Genomic DNA, 7,281 nt, shown 5'->3' on the forward strand with positions numbered 1-7,281 from the left:
CTTCCTTCCTTCCTTCCTTCCTTCCTTCCTTCCTTCCTTCCTTCCTTCCTTCCTTCCTACCCTCTATAAGAAAAGCTTTTCTCTTTTTGATTTTGAAATGCTTCTAGATTTCTGAGATCAGGGAGCTTTTTCTAATGGAATAGTCTTTCTTCTAAATAAAGTCTCTTCTTATCTAAGCCTGGGTTTGTTTTTATGACACTTGGCTTTCTGGTTTGGGTGAGTAGAGAGAAAGAAAGGTAGTGATATTGGCTATTAGATTGACCATGTAAAGTATCTACTGAAGTTTGTAAGTGCTTAGCAGTGTTAAAGCCGAAGCTGGCCTGTTTGGCAGCATTGTTATATAAGGAAATCATTCATACATTGAAAAGAGGCTTGACCCAGATGATCTGAGTGTTCCTCTCCAACTCTAGCAGAGTACAATTCTAAGCATGATTCACATAAACCCCAAAATCAGCTTTCAGGCAGAGATCATATCTAATTCTAATCAATTGAGAAAATATTTAGGAACAATACAATTTAAATTGGATTTTAATCATGTGTATAATTTTAATAGTTGAGACAACAGCGGTGCATATTTAGTCAGGAATATATTCAGGATTTATAGTTCATTGCCATGAAGCTGTCTGGATCCTGTATTTAACCACCAATGATTTTCCAAGCGCCTAGCTTTTATAAGGATAATAACTACATTCAAGGTTCCCATACAGGCCAATATTTGACCCCCAAATATACTTCTTTTGGTGTAAAATATTGTGCTTATTCCCATTTTAGTTTAGTCTGGTCTTGGAGAGAAGATAAAACAAGTATGTAGTTTTCTCTCCTTCAAGGAAGCAATGTGATAAAACTTATCTTGAGCTCATTGAAAGTAATTTAAGTCATCTAAAAGTGTCAAATATCTAATAAAATTTGGAACTAGGATAAGAAAAAAAATCCTTCACTAATTCTCTGGAAAAATAATCCTGTTTTATGTATGCTTAAAGGTGTTAATGCAACTCTCAGGCAGAAGATATATATGGTTCTGTGTCTTAGCAGAAATGAATGCAATATTTATGAAAAAAATAGAGATTGTTAAAAAATACATTGGGAAAACTTGAAAAATATTATTTTTCTCAAAACTTACCTCACTTAACTTCAGAAGCACTTTTCAGTCACATTAGCTTATTTGATTGCTTTCTGATTGGTTAAAAAATATCACAATTTTATCATATACTTGAGAGTCTATATTGACATGTCATTTTAATAAAAGGGACAGAAAATCGCTTTGGTAGTTTTCACTTAAGATTTTAATCCTATTGTAATATTTTCCTACTTGCTTTTAAATAGACTTTCATATTTTCTGGCTTCCAAAAGCAAATATTTTTGGGCATATACTCTACGAAACATTTCTGCTTGGTTCTAGGAATGAAATACTTGTGTCCAACTTGTATTTATGAAAATTGTTAGTAGAAAATTTATGTTGTTGAGTCATGTAGTAGAATATATTTTTCTCTTCAGAAACATGAAGCTCCTTTTATTGATTTGTTTATGTTTTGAAAAATTAAAAAAAATACAGCCAGGTACAATAAGTAATATAACATAAACCAGTATGCCCACTACACAAAATTGGCCAATATGGACATGTTCTGCTTTCTGTATAAATATGAATCTGATTTCTATCCACTTATTCATCTTTTGTATACTTTAATATATTTTTTTCTTTATCTCACACAATTTTTGTTAAACTTACTCCTAATAGGTACCAAAGGTAAATAGAAATTTCTTTGCTACTGTGAATGTTCATGTCTAGTATAGCACTTACTAATTTGTCATTGCTTATTTATAAGAATTCTAATGATTTGGGTATGTTGATATTATATCCAGCAAACTTACTAAACTCAGATTGTCTAAGATTGTCTTAGATGTTCTATATAAATGACTGTTCTGTAACTCCTTTTTAAATTTGTATGCTTCATATTTATTTTTCTTGAATTAAATATTGGCCAGGACATCCCATGCAAAGTTCAATAATTGAATGATGATAAAACACTTGTTTTATTTCTGACATTAGTAGGAATGACTCTTACATTTTACTTGTAGGGATAATATTCCTAAAGATTTTTCATAGTACTTTATTAGGTAAAGATGTGCCCTTCTACTCCTAAATTGCTTTTTAAATAAATGGGTGCTGAATTTTCTAAATGATTTTTTTTCTGCACCTATTTTTCTCCATCATATGATCTATCAGTTTAACAGAGCCATATTTTATATTGAACTGCTTTTTTTTTTTTTTTTTTTAATGTACCAACCTTGCATTCCTGGAATAAACATTCATGGTATTTTTGAGTTCTTTTAAATTCCACACTGAGTTGACTTTGGTTTCTATATTTTCTTTTGATTTCTTCATGTATTTTGAAAGGTTAGATTTAACTATTATACTCTTGCCTAATTCCCATGTATTCTATTTTAGATTCATAAAATGGGTAAGGTATTTTTCCATAATTTTTTGTTTCTAAAATAATTTGGTAGTATAAGGATTACTAATAACTTTAATATCTGGCAAAACTGACAGGTACAATGCTCTGGATCTACTGCCTATTTTAGAGAAAGGTTTTTAGTTTATTATTTTTTTTCCAACCAGTTCAGTTTATTCATGGATGCTGGTCTAGTCCACTTTTTGACTTATTAAATCAATTTTAGTAACTTATTTTTATACAAAATTGACTATTTCAGCTATCTGTTCCAATATGTTCACATAAAGTTATTTGTAATATTATCTTGTGATAGAACAATAATCTCTAATGGACTATTACCATTTTGTTTCTTGAAATTGCTAATACTGTTTATTTGTACCCTCTTTTTTTATTACTATTATATATATATATATTTTTTTTTTTTTTTTCCGTAATCAATGTTGTTACTGGAACCCATGCCTAAGCCTGTCATGCATGTAATTTTGTAGCCATAGTAATTATTTCAGGAATGGGCACCCGCCCTAATATGTGACCGTGGCAAAGGGGGAGAGGTTTTCTGGACCCCTTGGAAAATATGGGCTTTCCCTCAAGAGATAGATACAAAAAGAGGTGACTTGTTTCTTCTGAGCATTTTTGGGAAGATTTGTGGTTCCAAACTGCTCTAATCCTATTCATATCATCCCAATCAGAAAAGGCACTGAAACAGGATGAAATAGTCAAGCAAATATCAGGGAGATTTAGATTCAGCTACTAAATTAAATCAACAATTCTATCTCTGAGCTTTCAGATAAGTGAGGCAAAAAAATTTCTTACTGTTTATGGCACTTGGAAAAAGTTTTGTTTATTTAAATCCTAACTCTTGGACCTCTATTATTTCTTTTCTGTTATGTCCTTTAGCTTTCCTCTATTTTTTTTTTTCCCTTAGCAATCTTTGTTACAGTTTCCACATAGTTGCCTCTATACCATAATGTACATTCAGAAGTTGGTCAGTAAATGTTTTCCATGGGAAAGAAGAAAGCCACCATTTTTCTTCCTCCCTAACTCCATATTTGTAAGTTCTCCATCAAAATTCTCCGTCAATGTCCCTCAAGGCCACTGGCTGTTCTCCTTGCCCAGTGACACCACTATGGGTGGCCAACAACATCTCTAGTTTGGGTGATCACAGGCCCCCAGAACTAGACTCCTTGACTGGCCACCCTCCTTCATGTTACAAACGGCACAACTAGACAGATTGTCCTAAACTGCAAATCTCTGCTACTTTTCTGCTTATAATCCTTTAAAGGCTGAATTGTCAGGAAATTTGTTGCAAATAAGAGCAACCAGCTGTGGCTAAGACTATCTTACAGGCACATTCTTCTCTGATTGACTGAGTTCAACCCCTCATAGGACCCTAACTTTCCAGGGTTTGGAGGAGGGAATATCTCTATGCCTTCCTTTTGGGAATTCTACCAAAAGGAAGAATGTTCATATAAGGCAATGTCAAATTGACAAATGAAAATCAACAGTGGTCCTCAAATTCTCCAGTCCAAACTGCACAACATGACTTATAAAAGAAATAAATTGAGCTGCCCATGTTTTTGTTTCTTTGGAAATGTTCTTCTGGCTCTCATTCACCTTCCAGTTCTCAGCTTAGAATTTGCTTCCTTTCACTGGAAGCTTTCCTAAAACCCTCATGTCCAGGTTGGGAGTTCTTGTGTATTCTCATAGAACAAGTTGTACCTACACCATCTTTATTATTTTAGACATAATTCTACATCTCCTTCACTGGACTTCACACTCTCCTTTATTTCTTCCTTGCACATAAAATGATGCATAGCACAACTACACACTCATTAAACATGTATTGAATAAATAAATAATGTATATGCGAGCATTCAGTGGAATTCCTATAAAATAGTATTCAGTGATGCTCTTTCTTCCTTCTTTTGTTTTTCTCCTTCCTAAGGTTGAAGTTGAGATCTGTTGCCAACATGAACACAAACCCTGATGTACTAAAGGTGAACCTGGGACAGGAACTTTGACAGCCTTTAAAACTGACCACAATAATAATTTAATCCCAGTAATGCCTGTTAGGATTTTATTTTCCATCTAACCAGAAACCCTGGGTGTGAGGTCCAGGGTATACCTAGGATGCTTAATATCTTGCACGGTGTGGTAGCCTGTATTCTTTGCGATTAGAGTTGCGTCTTCGTGTGCTGGTGGAGACACATGCCAACTGTGTAGATTTCCTTGATTTTACCGTCTTGACCCCAACATGCCTTGCATGATGGATTTACAAATGATGGTCATTTTCCATCTTACTTGGTGATAATTGAAGTTTTTCGCTTCTACATAAAATAATTTGGATTTTTTTTTCAGTCAGAAACTATTATTTTCAAAATAGAACTTCACTCTGTAAGTTTGAGAGGCAGGCTATATGGTGAAAATTACCTCATCTATGTATTCAGTCGATCTTATGTTAATTTGCATGCTGGGGGACCTACTAAGTTTTAGGCGCTGGAATAGGCACAAATGGTACTGAGGTAAGTAAGGGTCAATCCCTTTCTTGAGGGAGACAGACACATAAACCATTCATCCTAAAACAAGCAAACAAAACAATGAGTAAAATGGAAGTACTGAGGAGAGGTATCCCTGGGTAAAGGCAACAGTAGAAATTCTGTGTTCTTGATAGTCAAAGAGCGATAAGGCATAACAGAATTTAATTGAAACACTAAGTCTTTCCTTGTTAAGTTCTCTAGTGCAAAAGAGGTCAGCTGTGGAGAATTAGTTAAAACAAATGTCAGCTGTATTCTACCCACGAAAATCAGACAATAATTGTGAAAGCTTTTACTCAGAGGTATCTAGAAAACAGAACATTTAAAATCATAGTAACTGTGGACATAATTTCTAAAATAATTATTATAGATATTACTTATGAGCCATTAGGCATTAAGTAGAGGAGTTAGGGAGAGTTTCCTAAGAATGACTCAAGATCCATGTGTTCCTTACTAAAAAAATAAAAAAAGGCATGAAAACATAAAAGAGTGGCTTGTGTTAATAGATACACAGTATTAACAAGAGAATGACTTATAGGCCAGGAAGCATTTATTTCCTTTTTAATTTTTTTTTAATTGAAGTATAATGGGCCCCTTTAATACGTGTTCATGTGTCTGCCGGTCCACACATCCCGCCCTTGCACACACAGCATTCAGTCAAGGTCTCTGGCAACACGCATATCCAAAAGCCCACTGCAAACTTCCAACCACCTCTTTGGTGGATGGCGCCTTCAAGGAGGTAAAGCTTTCCAACTACAGAGGGATTGGTCCTCTTTCTGTCTGTTTGCATCGTGGAGATTGTCATTTTCAGAGAGCATGCTGAGGACTTCTCCGAGCTGGGCTGGGAGGTGCTGGGGGTCTCTGTCTACTGAATTCACCCACCTGTCTTGGATAAACATTTCAGAGAAGGAAGGAGGTTTGGGCCTCTTGAACATGCCTCTGCCGGCAGATATAACCATAAGCTTACCCCAAGATTATGGAATACAGAAGGAAGATGAGGGCATTGCCTACCAGCCCTCTTTATTATCCCCAGCAAGGGTGCCCTTGGCCAGATCACTGTCAATGATTTGCCTGTGGGGTTCCATGGACAAAGTTCTGGGACTGGCCCCGACCTTTCAGTACTCAGGTGACCATAGGGAAATCTGTCCCACTGGATAGAAGCCAGGCAGCACCACAATCAATCACGACGTGGTCAACAGCTAGTAATACTTCTCCAAACACAGCTAGGCTGACAGATGGAGAGCTTGGGCTCTAGGCCCCCACCTCTGCCCCTATGTGGATACCGCTGCTGACCCAGGAAAGGCTAGATCTGCCCCTTCAAACCCTGACCCAGGAAGGCTGGGCCAAGGCCTTCTCTTTCTTCTAGCTGGGAGCTGGTGAGTGGTGACCCCCACCCTCAAGCCCACTTAGCTAGGCACAGGCCTAGAGGTGACCAATAAAAAATTAGGACAGACATAATTGCTATCCAGCCAGCTAGAAGTGCAATGAACATGTAGTGTTAGTTAGTTTTAGGTGTACAATATAGTGATTCAGCAATTCTATACATATCTTAGTGCCCATCAAGCTAAGAGTACTTTTTTTTTTTTAAGTTTATTTATTTATTTTTAAAAAGCGATTGAGAATACAAGTAGGGAAGGAACAGAGAGAGACAGGGAGAGAGAGAGAATCCCAAGCAGGCTCTGCACTGTCAGCACAGAACCCAATGCAGAGCTCAAATTCACAAACCATGAGATAATGACCTGAGCTGAAATCAAGTTGGTTGCTTAACCCACTGAACCACCCAGGTGCCCACGATAAGTGTACTCTTAAACTCCTTTATCTATTTTACCCCTCCCCCTACTCATTTTCTCTCTGGCAACCACCAGTTCTCATTATTTAAGAATCTATTTTCTTTTGTCTCTGTCTCTCTCTCTCTCTCTCTCTCTCTCTCTCTCTCGTTTGTTTGTTTTGTTTCTTAAATTACACATGAGTAAAATCGTATAGTATTTGTCTTTCTCTCACTGACTTATTTCACTTAGGATTAATAGTGATATATATGTATGTACATATGTACATGTGTATATACACATATACATACACACACACACACACCTCACATCTTTATCCATTTATCTATGGATGGACACTTGGGCTGCTTCCATATCTTGGCTATTATAAACAATACTGCAATAAACATAGGGGTACATGTATCTTTTCAAATTAGTGTTTTCATTTTATTTGTGTAAATACCCAGCAGTGAGATTACTGGATTACATGGTAATTATATTCTTAATTTTTTGAGTGGCCTCCATCCTGTT

The 7,281-nt window shown here is 36.0% G+C and overlaps 1 pseudogene; it reads left to right on the plus strand.

Annotated features, from left to right (window-relative positions):
* LOC125919888 (peroxiredoxin-2-like) overlaps positions 1-6,211 on the plus strand; it is a 31,291-nt pseudogene extending 25,080 nt beyond the window's left edge.
* The last annotated feature ends 1,070 nt before the right edge of the window (positions 6,212-7,281 follow it).

Source organism: Panthera uncia, chromosome B4 (assembly GCF_023721935.1).
Source record: "Panthera uncia isolate 11264 chromosome B4, Puncia_PCG_1.0, whole genome shotgun sequence".
Lineage (NCBI taxonomy): Eukaryota > Metazoa > Chordata > Mammalia > Carnivora > Felidae > Panthera > Panthera uncia.